Source organism: Ammospiza caudacuta, chromosome 12, assembly GCF_027887145.1.
Source record: "Ammospiza caudacuta isolate bAmmCau1 chromosome 12, bAmmCau1.pri, whole genome shotgun sequence".
NCBI lineage: Eukaryota > Metazoa > Chordata > Aves > Passeriformes > Passerellidae > Ammospiza > Ammospiza caudacuta.
The window spans coordinates 5,092,845-5,109,430 of NC_080604.1; the positions used below are offsets into that span (position 1 = coordinate 5,092,845).

A 16,586-nucleotide genomic window follows, 5' to 3' on the forward strand; every position below is an offset into this window, starting at 1 on the left:
TACTAAGTTTGAGATTATCTAACAGAACTTGGGATTTAATTTCTATAGAAAAGAGCTCTCTTTTTTTCTTTTTAAATACAGGAAAATTCTGAATGCTCCTACTTGATTTCTGTAATCTGCTCTAGTACAACAGCACCACAGAGCACACCAAGGATTCAACTCCATGTGCAGATTTTTCATTTTCAGCTACTTTTGTCAAGTTTATTATTTGACACAGATTCTGTGTCTGCAAACCTGCTGGCAACTGGATACTCCACCTTCCTGCACTTCCTGCCCCGGTGAGTTTAAATGCTATTTTTCACTCTCAATTGAACACTAAAAGGGCAATGATACACTCTAGGAATTTCATGCATCTGTATTAATGCTGACTACTGTAGCAGAGAACTGACTTCCAAAGCAGCCCCAGAATTATCTTGTAAAGACATTATTACCAAGAAATTTTAAAAAATTCCTAATCTGATCATTCCTTATAAAAATGAGGAAGAAGGAGGAAAAAATTATGGTTTGTTTCTTTTTAAGTCAACATCTGAGGCATTTCAAAACATTTTTCTACACAATTACAAAGGATTTTTTAAAAGGAAAGTTAAATTTAAAAAAATAAAAATATGTTTTTTGCAGTATTATCTGACTCCAGGAACTACAACTTACAGGAAAACATCACATATGATGGAGATGATGCAGACAAAAATCTTGTGCCAGAAACAGAAAATTAATCAATTTAGTAATCTGTGTGTGTCATCAGGGCCAAATACCCATCTATAAAAAGCATCTCTTTGGTGCCTCATTGGCTCCAGAGCCCCAGCACCATCCCCACTGAATCTGGCGTCTCCTAAGATCACATCTCCAGCCTGCCTTCCTATTTATAGCTGGACAGGGTTTCACAAGTATTTATAGATAGGAAGTGCTTCACAGAACTTCCTTGTAGTTCCTGTTTCAACACACACAAAAACTTATCTGCCCTCAGAAAGCCAAGACATTATTGTGCATATTAATAAGCATCTTAGGAAGCATATATTTAATGTATAATGGATTTAAATATAAGTTTTGACCTTATTTATATGAATATTTGTATGAGATCATTATAACAAATGTTATTTATATGAATAGCTATTTAGATATATGAATGTTTTATATGAATAGTTATTTATGACAAATGTTATTTATATTAATAGTTATTTAGATATATGAAGGTTTTATATGAATAGTTATTTATAACAAATGTTATTTATATGGGCCTGTTATTTAACAACAACAGTGTTGTGTTATTTCTATGAATCCAGCAAAGATTTCCACAGCTGGACTAATCTGTGAAGAACTTCAATTCCTACCATCCCTGGTGGTGCTAAAAGAGCATCTTGGATAACAGAACAGAAAAAAATATATTAAAGAGAGAGAGAGAGAGAATGAAAACAACTTGAAAATACACTGAGTTTTTCAGACCAAAGCTATTTTGAGCATCGTCACTGCACCTTCAACATCTACAAAGCTGCTGGGTGAGGATGAGAAAATGAGTACAAACAGCTGCCGTCCATCCTAAACCCCAAAGCACGACACAGGCACACAGGAGCCGTGAGTGTGGCCAGAGGAAACCTGCCTTCCACGCTCAAGAGGAATTGGGAATGAGCACATAAATTGCTCTGAGCTGACAGAACCATTTTTCCTCTCTCAGAACTCTTTGCCCGCTGTTGCCATGCTCAGCCCTGGGTGTGCATTTCCAGATTCCCTTGTAGGTTTGTCTGGGACAGAAGGGAAGGATGGAGGGAGAAGCCACAGCCCTGGATTTGGGGCAGAGGAGCACTCAGAGCCAAGCCCCAGCTCAGCACTGCCCTGCAAGCTGATCACTGAACCCACCCCTAATCTGCTGCACAATGCAATTGGATTCCAATTTCCCCAGGAGCTGGAGGATGGATCCAGGTGATGAAGCCTTGCTTAGGTTAAAGTCAGCTGAAAGCTTTCTGCAGAAAAAAATGCACATAAGGCACTGCAAAGGAATTAATGACTGATCATGTTTCCCCAATGCTTTTTCCTTTATTAAATATTTTTGTTAACTAAATTAGCATGACCATTTTGTTCAGCTTTGTTCACAATACTACCTAATATATAAAAAATTCTGTCTTTGAAAAATGGGGTTTTTCCTTAAAAGGAACAGAAGGCAATTCCATTTCTTGGATAATTTTTCTTGATAAAAATTATGAACTTTTTTTTGTATTGAAAATTAGTTATGGTCCTTTATATACAGCTTAAAATATTTTCCCTTCTCCTGGAGGCAAGACTTGAAGGCCTCTGGCCCCACCATTGACCAAACAATGAAAGAATTTATTTGCCATGAAGCTTTAACAAAACAGCTCCAGAACATTTAATTAAAAATGCTGCAGTTCTTTTCAGCAAAGAGGAAGCCTGACAGAATTATACTTTGCAGAACTCCTTTGCTTCATTGCATGCACATTTCAACATCAGACCATCAAACACTTCATCAGTTTATTTCCATTCTAATCTGTCATTTCCCTGGCAATATCCTACTTGGATGGAAGTTACTCTCTCTGCATATTTCACCAAGATCAGCTCATTAGCTTCTTGTCCACCAACCTGCTTAATTACATCTCATAGTGAAAGTGCATTAATTTTAACAGAAGTTGTGTGTCATTCTGCAGCCTGATTTGGGTGTTTTGATCCCGTTTCTAACAGACATTTTCATCCCTGGTACAGAGAGTGCCACTCACCCCGTTTGAAGCTCACAGGGATAAAGCCCATTTTGTGTAATTCAAAGTGCCAAGGGCAGCCCATGGAGCCAGAGCCCATCCTGGCACTGATGGGGTTTGTACCAGCCCAAAATGGCCCTTCCTCAACCTGCCCTAATCAAACAGAACGCAAAGCAACCAGGGACTTTCAACTCAAATATTTACAGAGGGGTGTTTTTAATTATAGAATTGAAAAATTTTCAACTATTACACTGGGGAGATTTACATGAGCTTATTATGACTTTATAGACTTGATCTGGTTTAAATTATGAAAGCCTTTTATAACTTCCTACATAAGGATCCAGATTAGAATTTCTTTAATCAGCTCAAACATATAACATTTGAATTAACCATTCTTACGGTGTGCTTTTCCTGGTGGAGATTTAGAGAACCCCCACAAAACAGGTACACAGATTTGCTCAACAGAGAAACAGTGAAGCAAACAAAGCCCTCGCACCGTGAGTAACAATCAGCACCAGGTATGACTTGGGCTCTACAGACTTCTTTTTAAACAGCCACAATTCTTCCAAGAATATTTTTGCAAGTGGTCTTCCAGGTCCATTTGACAGATATGTGTGTGTGTGTATATATATATATATATATATATATATATATATATATATATATATATATATATATCTCCACTAAATCATTGTGGTAGCTCTATTTTATCAAAACATTTTTTAGTCAAACCTTTGCTTTATCAAAAGTCCAACCACTCATTAGTTCAACCAGATTTCCACTGGAAAGAAAATTTTTAAGAATTATCCCAGGTGCGAAGGTGAAAGATAACCAATATTCTGAAATTCATTTGGGGAATCTTGGGCTGATTAACTTGGAGTGATCTGAGATGTGAAAGCTGCACTGTCAGTCAGAGCAGGGACTCAGGGCAGGTTTTTTCTCAAAAGCCAATCTGCACCTCAGAATCCCTGATGAGGGACTGACACACTGAAGCTTCCATCTCAGTGGAAATCTAAGTTTTAGAACCTTCTTATTCCTACAAATGGAAAAAAAAATTGTCTGTTTCGCTGTAAATGTCCATGCTGTTAAAAAAACAGGATATATTGTATTTTCATTATTTTCACATGATTGAGATACAGTTTTTAATTCTCACTTTTTGATGGATCCAGCCAGCCACAACAACCACTGTGGAATTTATGTGGAGCGTTTCCAGAGATAAGATGACTAAAAATAGCTGTCAATAGTCAGGATCCCTGTAGAATAGTGGGCAATACTGAAATGGTAAACTGGATTTCCTTATAAGAAAAGAGATGGTGTGTTTTGTGAAATTAGGCCTTTGTAAGAGATCTTGTGAAGGTAACTTTAAAACTGAGATACAAATGGTTTTTAGAAGTACCTGCAGACTCCTTGTGAGTGCTAACTGGGATACCTGGATGGAGAAACCCAGTTCTGAACTCCTGAGTGCAGCTGCTTCTGATGTCAGGAGGAAAATCCTCACTGCACCGGTTGTGCAAAGAAAATGGAAATTCACTTCAGTGGATCATACAGGTCCTACTATCACAAAAGCAGCAGTTGTCATTAACTCTGATCAACTGGCAAACAACACAAGAACACAATTGTTGGAATATCAGAACACAATTGCTCTGCAACACTTTCATTCTCCAAGTTAATTGGTCAGTATACGGTGTCAGGAATTCCCTATAAAGCACTGACCCACAAAGGCTCCCAGCACACCAGGGGCTGTGGGGGAAAGCATCCTTCTCTGGGGTCAGAAATGCCCTATAAAAAGCCACCCTTCTCTGGGTCTGTGTGCCCCCACAGCCCCAAATCCCACCCAGCGCTCCGGCCTGATGTCCACTGCTTGATTCCAGCAGAACTCAAGTGCACATGTAAGTGCTTTGTTGAACAAGGAGGGATTTAGGCATGTGCTTAAGTACTTCACTGAGCTGGGACCAGGCTGCTATTTATAGTGAGCTTTTTGTTCCGGTTTTATTGTTCCACACTTAAAGCCATCCTATGGCTTTTCCTGCTCTATGCCCCCCCCCCCAGCAAACCTTTTAGGGCTGCAATCTCCTTCCAGAAGTCACAGGTTTCAAATCAGAATGGGTATTATAAGCTCCTCCACAATTACATATTTTTTTCCATCATATTTACACAGAAATATGCCAAAAAAGAAAACAAAGTTAGGCTGAATGGTAGCAAAGCCATGAAGCCAGAAGTTGTATGGAATAACAGGATGAAAAATCCCACCCCACTCCAGGACTGAAACACCCACAGAGGAACCAAACACTGATGTGTGCACCCAGAAATGTTCATTCCAACTTCCCGAAGTGTCCTTTGCTGTGCAATCCTCTGTTCCACAGAGAAATTCGGGCAGAGTCAGGTCTGAGGCAGGATTTCACTGAGCTTGAGAAGCCATCAGTGCTGAGCAGCCCGTGCTGCTGCAGAGGCAGACTGCGAGCAGCACCGAGTGAAAACACTGAAACACTTCCCAATGACTCCAGTGCAACGCCAGCACCTCTGTGCTTTCACTTGGAAAAATAAATTTCTCCACTGCAGAGGCATCCGGACCTATCAGCTCATCTTTCAGTGTTAATGAACGTGTTTACACCAATCCTCATTTTGATTAATTAATGTCTTTTCACAGATATTGGTATAAAGACAAAAAATCCACATCTCAGAAATCTCACAATACTCCATCTGCTTTTTTAAAAACACTATATATATAGTGTTTATATAAAATTTTGTATAAATGTATATATATATGTTGTCGTTTTACAGATCTTATGTTCCCCATAAAAACACACACAGGTTCTCAGTATTTACACACAGATAACCCAAAGCTGTGCTCCTGGGATCCCTGAAAACCCGGCTGGAGAAAAGCGGCGGGGTCAGCCGGCAGCCCTGGTTTAGCGCAGCCGGGAACGGAGGGTGAGGAATGGAAATGGATAACAGGGAAAGGATCCGTGCCGATTGTGTGGAGAACGGAGGGACAGAGGAGAGGCAGACGGGGAAGGATGGAGAAGGAGCGGTGCGAGCCAGCGGCGGCTGCGGCTGTGCCGGGGAGGGGCTGCGGGAACGGGATGGGGAATGCGGGAATGCGGGGAGATGGGACGGGATAGGGGAAATGCGGGGAATGAGGGAATGGGATGGGGGGAATGCGGGAAATGAGGGAATGGGACGAGATGGGATGGGGGGAATGCAGGGAGATGGGACAAGATGGGATGGGGGGAATGTGGGAATGCAGGGAGATGGGATGAGGCTGCGAGGATGGGACGGGAAGGGATGGATGCAGGAAGAGGAGGGGGATGCAGGGAGGGTTGAGATTACAGGGAGAGCAGAGATTACAGGGCTGTGGGATGCAGAACTTGTGCCGCACAGCAGGAACAGCCACTTCCCAAGGAAATCCACTGCCAAGCTCTGCCTGTGGAAATCTTCCACTGAGGAACTCGCTCTGCCTGACTCCTCCCGAGCTCAGGGGGACAGGATCTTACACATCCCTTAAAATATTGGCATGTGAACAGCACTAAAGGAGGCTCCAGCATCCATTTCTCCTGTAATTCGTGACTTTCCGTTCTGACTGCCAAGATGCATTGAAAGGGGCAAAATCATCCCTCAAAAGCACATTATTTCATCAGAGTGCCCAATAACCCAAAGCCACTAAAATCACAGAGAGAAGCTTTTCACCATTTTCAGGAGGTACTGAGCCCAACTGCAATAACCTCCAGCTGAATTATTAATGGTAACTTGTAAGCCATTATCATGGAAAGATCTCTATTAGTCACCAATTTGCAGCATTATTTTCAAAAACATCCAACTGAGGGATGCACAAATCCCATTGACAAGCCAACAAGACTTAAAATTCCATTTGGCTTCCATTTCTCGTCTTTTTAAAAATCCTGCCCTTAATGTATTAAGCCTTCCCACTGCATTATCAATAACTTATTTGACAATCAGGCCATAAATGTTACTTGACAAGAACACAGCCCTTGGTACTAAGTCTAGACATTCTCTCCCTAGGACTGGATGAAATTTTAGCTACAGGGCATTTGATTCTAGGCAGGTTCTCCTACTTGAAATGCAAAGGTTCTCAGAAAGGTGTCCTCAAGAACAGCAGCAAAAAACCTGATATTTTGATGTACAGAATAGACTTGGTTGTGTATGTGTAGAACACATCACACTTCACTTATACATAAGTAAATGGCTTTAATGCTCTTATTGAATAACACTACAAATATCTTACACATACAACCAGAGCTTTGTGCTTACAGCAGCATTTTCTATCCAAAATTCCCAGCAGCTTTACAAGTAGTGATTAATTAACCCTTGAAGCAGGCAGGTTATGTGCACTCTGTAACAGCTGAATGTTAAATCTGAAACAACAGCCCACGAGGACAAGTAAATAGTACGGAGGCACAAATGTCCCCTAACAAAGCAGGTAACACACACAATTTGTACTCCCATCCCACGCCACAGCCCTCACACACCTGCATTTTTTCAGTCTTTCCTTGAGGAGGAAACCCACGATATCACCAAGTTGGAGCTGTGCTAACAAGATAAAGGGCTGAGCATGGAAGTGCTGCTAAGGCTGCAGCTGCATTTTATTCTGATTTAAGGGAAAGCATTGGCTGGGATCTTAAGGGCAGCAATACATTTCAAGTGAGCATCATCACAAGCAAAGAGAACTGACCAGTGACACACTGAAAGGAAGCACAAGAAAGAAGTGGAATTCAGGGCAGCAACTTCAGCAAACTCAGTCAAATGATTTGTGACATCTCTTAAAGGGAGGATCAAGGAATTCAGGAAAACTGACAATGACCAATGAAAAGTGTATAATATAGTGCAGGGGGAATATAGGAAACACTGGGAGAGGCTGTTACACCCAGAACCTTCAAAGGCTTTGACTTGCAGAAGAGATTGTACAAAAGGTGAAACAAGAACATTCAACAAAGAACAAGAATTAGAATGGCACAAACTGCTCAGTTCTGATCCAGATGAGCCAACACACAAAAGGATCAACAACTAATGAGGGACATAAAAAGGCAACAGGAAAAGGATCTATAAATACAACAGAAGTAAGTGGGAGAAAAGAATAAGCAGAGGCTCTAGTATTTAATGGGAAAGGAGAGAAAATAACAGATGGCAAAGAGAAAGCTGAAGCATTCAGTACTTCCTTCATATTCTTTTATGTTTCCTTCTAAAGGATAATGAAAAGCAAAAATGTTTCTAAAGTGATTTTCACGGGGAAGACAGGACCAGAGGCCTGAAGAAAGAATAGGCTAAAAAGTATCAAAAGCAGCCAGACACACTCAGTCTGCTAGAGAATGATGAAGTTCACCCCAGAGTACTTAAGGAATTACCCAAAGCCATCCCCAAACATTAGCTATTATATTCAATAATGCACAGGGGGAGGGCAGAGCTCCCAAAGGACAGTGCAGAGGCAAAAACTCCAAGTGTGCAGCTCCAAAAGGAGAAGCAAAGCTAAACTGAAGAAACTGCAAACTCAACCACCTCCCTTTTACACCACAGAGGACACTGGAACAAGTTAAATCACCATGGAGGTACCTCAAGGATTAAGCGCCTGAAAATAATCAGAACATCAAAGCAATGACATTTCCTTTTTGATAAGGTGACTGGGCTACTACAGAGGGAAACCCCAGTACCAGACTGGCTGCAGTAAGGCTTTCTGTAACTGGCCAACATGGTATTTTCATGGGGTGCAAGGACTGATAGGAAATTGCAGTTTAGTGGGTGTGGTTTCTTAAAAAAAAAATAATCAAAAACCAAACAACCACCCAAATTAAAAGTGATTGCTAAAACTCACTGCCAATGGAATTCATCTCACAACTCAGTGCATACATTAAAAAATGCTAGGAGAGAAAAACGTTTGTGAAGGAAACAGGTAGGGTTCATATCATCTCCAACCACAAGAAAACAAGATCAAAATTCAAACTAGAATGAAATTCAAACTTGAAGCATTGAAGGACTTGTTGAAAAGTGAAGTGCAAGCAGAACAAGTGCAAATCTTAACATCAAGAAAAACACTAAACACAAATCAGCTGAGTTCTGTTGGAAGGGTTCTAAAAGCCACAGGTGACTATAAGTAAAAAACAGTATAATGGTGTTTTTAAAAATGCCATATTTCGTGCCAGGATGTCTAACAGGGCTGCCACTCACACAGTAACCTTTCCATTCTTCTCCACTGTCCAGAAACTTGCAGAACATGAGTGGTAAAAAAAAAATCACAAGAAAATTCACAGTAAATGTAACTCTGTCTTGTCATCCTATGTAGCTGGGGAGCAATAAATGTCAGCAGTGCCAAGGGGAAATATGAGGGGAGCAGCGCTGGGTGACACAAAAAGCAGTGTAATGGTGTATCTTTGCAGGGAACACACCCATTAACACCAGCCTTCACAGCCCATAATGGCATTTCCCTGTTCCTGCTGCTCTCCAATCCTCTAGCACTTGACACAGAACTACCAGGGCTGCTGTAGATAACACATTAATTTTTCAGAGTATTTAACCTTTCTAGAAGAATCATTCTACATCTTCCAGATTGATTCTTGTGACATTTTCAAGCTTAACTTTAAAATGGGCCTAGCTCTTGTCTGGGCTTTTGGACACCTCCTATAATTAAGAAAAACCCAATGATGTGGAATAGATCTTTTCCAGGTAGAATTTTAACATTTCGTCTTCATGTAATTATTTTCTACTGTTTATAGGCTAAAACTCAGGCCAGTCTTCTATTTTTACTTCACATAAACTGATTTAAGGCTTGTAAAATACTTCACACATGAGAAAAATGCTGGTGAGCATGAAGATTTTGTAGACTAAAGTAAAGCATTAACACTGCATTTGAACCTAAGGCCACAAATTCAATGAAGTTGTAAATAAACTTAATAACATCATCAATTAGCTTTAAATAATGAAATTTCTTCTCAAAACTTCCATTGTGCTTTTCCTGTAACTGCAGGCCAGCACCTAAAAATGCACATATCCTTTTCATCAGATGACAAAAAACGTAATTCTTAATTTTTCTGCTAATTACTTTAAGCTTCAGCAATTGCAAAAAAAACCTGATGATAGCATATCTTGATTATCATAAATCTCCTCATTCATACTTCTGCTTAAAAATATTCTGGAATGCCGATTGGGATAATTTCTAGGAACCCATCATCAACCTATTGGGAGTTTCCAGTATGGGTTACAGAGAACATTCCCTGAAAACACAATTCCTATTATTTCAATCCTCTTACACAGTATTAACCTCTTTAAATAACAACAGCAGTACAAAAAACTTTAAAATATTAACAAATTACCCGAGTCACAAAAAATGGAATGCTGGATCATCTAAAATATTGCCATGTTTTGTCTGTATTTTCAGCTGTTCTGAACGCAATCACACCTTCCAGGATGGAAGATTTCCCATCAGTGGGAATTACTGCCCCTAATGAAGAATGGCTGTTCAATAAGCAGGACAGAATCCACAGGATCAGCAAATGCTTTCAAGGTGACTCTTTCTGCACAGGAAAGCTATCCAGGGGTTTGGAATCTTCTGCTCGTCATGAGATAACAAAAGGAATGTGCTGGGCATGAGGATCACTGATAAAGCATCAGGAGAAATCCTGTTCACCAGTAAACTCCTGAATCCTAAAGGATTCCATGAAGAGATGCAGCTGGAGTGGGCAGCAGCAGCTGCAATGTCTTGGAGCAATCTTCATCCCTGATGGATGATTTTAGAGAAGGTATAATTTTCATAAGTTCAATACAAGCTATTTGAGCCTTTTTAATAAATAAGTCAGGCTAAAGGCAATTCCCCAAACACTGTGGAATTAATGATTTATCAATCTTTGAGATAGAAACTCTGAACAGAGACAGCTGCATTATTTTGGCTTCACAACACACACAAGGTTTTCAAAATTTGAAATGTGCATCCAAGGTCACTCTGCTGGAGTGTGAGGGGAAAATGTGATTCAGCCTTGCAGCTCCAAACCCCATCCCTTCAACAATTAGCATCACTCCTTGATGAACATGCAAGCCCCTGTGCCAGTTTCTGTGTTTACACAATCCCACAGCAGAAACACCTCAGAGCACCAATGAAATCAGGCAGGTCTGGCTCTGAACACCCTCCCTGCTGAGACCTTTTAAAGGCATTCCACCACCCAGGGAATAAACAGAGGTCCCTGTATTATGGCAACTGGGCAACCCCACACACAGCCCCACTGCCGCTGCTCCCTCATGGCACCCCAACCTTGCCTTCCCAAGCCTTTGGCACCCCAAACGGGGCAGCCTCAAGCAGTTCTGGGGGTGTGAATGGGAGCAGGAGTGATGGAGGGACTGTAAAACCCAGCAGTGCAAGGCTTTGGGTCAGGGGAGAGAGAGGCTGGGAGCAGATAAATGAGCATTCACAGGAGAATTGCTCTGCAGGCACCGAGGGCATTAACCTGAGCAGGCTCTTCAGAAATGCCTTTTCTGCACAGCTAAAGGTGTTCAATGAACTCTCCAAACACACCTCCTATTGCACTAATTAAAGCTGTAGCAACCTCTGCCTCCCAGAAATATTTAAAGCTTTTTTGGTTTACATTCCAGTGTGTGGAGGGCGCCCCTGCAGCACACCAGTTGTTTTATTTAGATGTTACAAAAGAGTCAAGGATTCTGAGCGTAACTTCCAAAAGAGGTGAAAAAACAGCCTTTTACATGATGACCCTTGGATACAAGCCCATGCTGCTGGATCTGGGGCCATCAGCAATATGGGAGTCACACACCCCTTAGGAAATGCTGCCTCAGATAACATAGATGTGAAAAATTGGTCACACCCATAAAATGGAAATCTGAAATATTTCACTGCTAAATAAGTCCATTTATAAACATTTTTTTTCAGAGTAGGCTTTAGCAATAAATAAGTCATTCTGATTTAACCAAAAATTTTGTAGCACGAGTATACTGAGACCAAGCTGGATCTTAGCAATTGTGACACTCATTGCTGTCACCTCTGCCGTCCCGTTACACACAAATCTTTCTTGTTCATTCTCACTTTTCCTTTCTCAAATATCTTATATTTTTCTTCTCAGATAATTAAAACTACTTGTCCTCTTGCATTTGCCACTTCTATTCATAAAATTTTTATTTAACTTACTTTTTACAAACTTTTTCTTTCCAAGGACAGTTTAAGTTCCACTCTGAACTTTGCAAATTGCAACCATTTACTGCACAGTGTACATTAAATGTAAAGCTGTTTGGAAACTGAATTCTTATGCCTGACACACACATTCCAAGGATAAGCATCACCAGAAGTTTGAGCTTTGTTCAGACATTTGTTTCAAAAGATTTCAGCAGCCACACAATTTTGTTTAAATGTAAACATTCATTCTGTTCCCAATTATCTCCTTTGCTATCATCTCCCATCAGATTGCCACTAAAACAATCATTTATCTCTTGTACAATTACTCTGCTTTTTCCTCTGGTCAATGCAGATGACTTTTCCCCATCTGCAGTCCTGAACCTATCCTTAAGTTACAATCCAAGTTTTAGAGGGTTTTGAGTATCAGAAAGTCCTTTTTAAATTCATGTGCTCCCCTTTAAACTGCCTACAATAACCAGAATACACAGGTTTTGTTGATGCAGATAAACTCCAAGCACTTTGAGGGTTATCAATATTCAGACAACCAGCCCAACTTCCCAGTCACATCACAAGGTTTTTGTGGTGAATGACCTAAGGTGCTTTATTGTTGGATAACCAAGGATAAGGAGCCAGACAAATGCACCAGGTTTGACTCAGGCAGCTCCAAAAAGGCAGCTAACACCGTCAGAGGTGCCTGGTATGTGACATGGGACATAGAGGAGGCTCAGAGCCTTCTGAAACAGTGACAAAGGCCAGGAAAGGAGACCTGAGGCATCTCCAGTAACACCCAACACCTCTTTGGGGAAGCCAAACCAACCCCAACCCACTGGCTATGATAGTTCTCCATCCAGCCTCCTCCCTGCACTCCTCCAAACCAAACCCATGGAGGTCACAGCACCACAGGACACCAATACAAATGTCCCCATTATCTCCCTATGGAGCTTGGCAAAAACATTAAAAATATATTTAGCATGATCAGAAAGCAAGCAATTGAATGGTTAAAGAATAAGGTTGGGATAATGTTGCAGCAGAGATGGCCACAATACACAGAGTATCTCCAAAAAAACTCAGAAAGTTTCAACCCAAACAGAGTAACAGCTCACCACTTCAGAAGGCTTCAGGGGTCTGCCCACACACAGTAACATCATTCCACTTCAGAAGGCTGCAAGTAACTGCCCTTCTTGTTCTCAGCCCAGCCTTTTATCCCCTCGTGTTAATGCATTGCACCTGTGTGCCCTCTGCTCCCTTCCCTGGTTGGGCAGTGCCCCTGCCTCGTTACCTTCAATGCTGCTCACCTGCTGCTCACAGCTGTGCCCATTGGGGGTGAGGATGGGGCACAGCCACAGCTGCAGCTCATTGGGGATGAGGATGGGGCAGAGCCACAGCTGTGCCCATTGGGGATGAGGATGGGGCAGAGCCACAGCTGTGCCCATTGGGGATGAGGATGGGGCACAGCCACAGCTACAGCTCATTGGGGGTGAGGATGGGGCGCAGCCCCACTCCCAACCACCCCAAACTGTGTGCCTACAGGACAGAGAGACGTGCCAGACATTTGGATCAATGTCACACCCAACAGCCTGGATAATCAAGGGGTTGCGGTCCTGGATTTACAGCATGCGGGCAAAGGACAGTGCTGGTGATGGTATCAAATAGGAATTCAAGGTAACAGAATATCCTGCATTCGTTCCACGAAGTGTTAAAGTGATTATGTTATATTGACACTAAACTGAGCATTTAATCCATATTATTTTGCTTTAGGAAGAGCAATGCTCACTTTGAAAACTGAGCTTAACGTCAGACCATGAAGCCACTGCAGAGAATGCTGAGCTGCTTTCTTAGCGAGATACCACAGACAAACCACTTTTTCTCCACAGAAAAGTCATGAAAATGCTGAATGCTGCTTGAGTCAGCACATGAAAATCAGTCCCATGTAGGTGAGGGGACAGGGTCAGAAGCAAAGTGCTGCTGAGAACATGACAGCGTGTGTGTGTGCAGAGCCACTCAAAGCACTGCTTACATAACCAGGGCTCACAGTATCTACAGCCACACTCAGAATTCCTTAAAAGATTCCCTTTTACTCTTGGGGAGTTGAGTTACAGCACTATCAACTTTCACGCCGGTTAAAAACTTACATTTTAGCTTAATTTGGGAGCAGTCAAGCCCTACTCTACGTTGCTTTCAGCTTGCCTATCTTCCCAGCACCTTATCTTGGTACCCATGCTTCTCAAATAGCACTTTACTACAAAATACGCTTTAATTAAAGAGAAAGTAAAGAAAGTATTAGCACAGAATCGGGTTGGTGTAATGTGATAAAACTGAACAGTAAGATGGAAAAAAAAAAAAAAAAACCGCCAGCGAAAAGAGTCAGCAAGAAATACACAGAAAGAAATAAACTTTGGCACAATTTAATTCAGCAAACAAGAGATTTTCTCCGCCTACAATACAGGAGGCCTTTCAAAGGTACAGAACGGAGACAGTGCCCCTCATTTCACGTTTCCAGTACAGTCTCCACACCAGGATTTCAGCAGAGGAGCCGATTCTGTCGGTGGCGGTAGGAAAGCACATCCTGACGGCATCCATGCCCAGGTGGAGGCGGCCGGGGCTGCAGCGGCCACCCCAGCCCGCATCCCGGGCACCTGGGCGGGCAAAGTTCCCTCCCGCCGCCTTCTCCTCGGGCTTTCCACCGCTCCAGACGCTCCGCTGGAGTACTGCCAGGCTTTGGAAACTACTGCTTGTGAAACATTTCAATCCCCCCGTGGAAAAGAAGAAGAAAAACCCAAAAAGCCTCAGCGCGGCCGCAGCGGAGCTCAGCGGCGCGGCAGGAGCTGGGCGCTCCCGGGAGGGTTTCTCCTTCCATCAGCCCGCCGGGCAGCGGGGCTGCGGGCAAACACCTCATTATGACTCTCTCCAATTCATATTTCTGTGAGCAGCGGCGGGGGCAGCGCGGGGCTCCACGGCCGCCTCCCAGCCCCCGGCCGGGGCACAGCGCGGCCACCGCCGCCTCCCGACCCGCTCCCATTCCCGTCCCTGAGAGCCCTCCGGGCTCGGGCCGGACGGAGAGCAGAGGTTTCCCGCAGCCGCTGCCCGACCCGCCCGCCCCGCCGAGCCGCCTCCATCCCCGCCCGAGCGCATCCTGCGGCCGCATCCCGGTACCCCGGCCCCGCTGTGCCGGGATGGGCTCGGCCCCGGCCCCGCTCCCGCCGCCCCCTCAAGGTCACCGCGGCTCGGGGCAGCCCCGGGGGCGCCGCTGCCGCTCCTACCTGGGTCGGCGAGCGGAGCGAGCCGCCGGGAGCGCGGGGCCGGCGCTGTCCCCTCACCGGCGGCAGCGCCCGGGGACTCGGGCCGCGCACGGCGCCTCCTCCTGCGCCGGGGCCGCTGCGCTGCGCCGGGAGGCGGCGGCTCCGTCACACTTAGCGGGGAAGCCCCGGGGGGGGCGGGCAGCGCCGCTCTCCCCACCCCGCGAGGTGCCGGAGCCGAGCCGAGCCTCCCCCGGCGGGGCTGGGGCTCCCCTCAGCGGGGAGAGGCTGCGCCGCGCCCCGCTCCGCTCCGCAGGGCTCCTCAGAGCTCCCTCAGGGCTCCGCAGGTGCGCGGCCGCCGCGCGGGCTCGGGGGATGCGCGCAGGTGAGCGCGGCTCTGGGGCGCCCCGCGTCTGTTCAGCACCCAGCGTTTGACACCAGCACCTTCCTCTCGCTTTTATTTTTGCTCAACACGCGGCGGTTTTCTGACAGAATTCTGTAAAAATCTGAAGGGGAAAGCCTGGCGCGGATTCTGAGATGGAGAGTGCCGCCCTGGGACACAGCACCTGGGGAAGTACAAAAAATGGGATTGTGATGTACGGGTGATGTGCATTGCACAGACTGAGCATCAGCACTCCAGATTTAGAAAATTAGTAATAAAACCCCACCCTGTGACTTAGATTTGAAGATACTAGTTCTGTTTGCAAAGAGGGTGGCATCTTTGAAATGCTCCCAGAGGAGTTAATGCCGGGTATTTAACCAACACGTTCTGGTTTTACACATGGGCTTAAGTTAGATTTCATAACAGTTCTCTTGTGTCACATAATCTTTTCACCTTGAGAGTTAAAACCCGTTACCAAATGTTCCCAAAGCTGAACGGAGACAGAGGGGATTTGAAGAGCAGAAATGTGTGTTTGGTAGGTGGGATGGGAGTTGTGTGGTGTGAGGGATACACACACATCACACAGCACCTGCAGACTGCTACAGTGAACAACACCAGCATTTTACTTGGAAAACTGGAAGTATTCCACCACTTTCTATTGGTGAATATCAGCGCTGCCCAGCCCTGGTTGTTTGACAAATGATACACTGTTAATTATATTCTGATTACTATCTTGGCTTCTTCCTTAACACCATTTAAATTCCAGTTTTAACCTTATCTCAGCAAGGACTAAAGGGAAAAGTAGGACAGGCAACATGAAAGTACAAATCCCTCCACATCTTTTAAAACTCTTTCTAACTTATTGAGAGCCAGGAGAAGATGTTACAGTATATTTGTAGAGCTTTCAGACAAGCTGTTAACAAAATCCAGACTTGTAGGTCTCACCAAGTTCAGTTCCCAGCTTTGAAAGAAAATCAGAAACCTGTAAGTATTCTGCAAATATCTAGATTGGTTTTCTCATCTGATCTTAAACCACATGCCTACTGTCGAGTGAGAGTGAACAAGGGAGGGAGCTTTCCCCTGCTACATTTCCCTGGGTCATGAGGAAGATCAAACCAACTGAGAAAAACTAATCAAGCAGCAGTTTT

General features: G+C 43.8%; 1 protein-coding gene across 1 annotated transcript in view; it reads right to left on the reverse strand.

Annotated features, from left to right (window-relative positions):
* ATP2B2 (ATPase plasma membrane Ca2+ transporting 2) overlaps positions 1–15,176 on the reverse strand; it is a 403,728-nt gene extending 388,552 nt beyond the window's left edge. Inside the window, exon 1 of the mRNA XM_058813217.1 lies at positions 15,081–15,176. The gene's annotated coding sequence lies outside the window, so the exon portion shown is untranslated. The remainder of the gene's footprint in view (positions 1–15,080) is intronic.
* Positions 15,177–16,586: the final 1,410 nt, after the last annotated feature.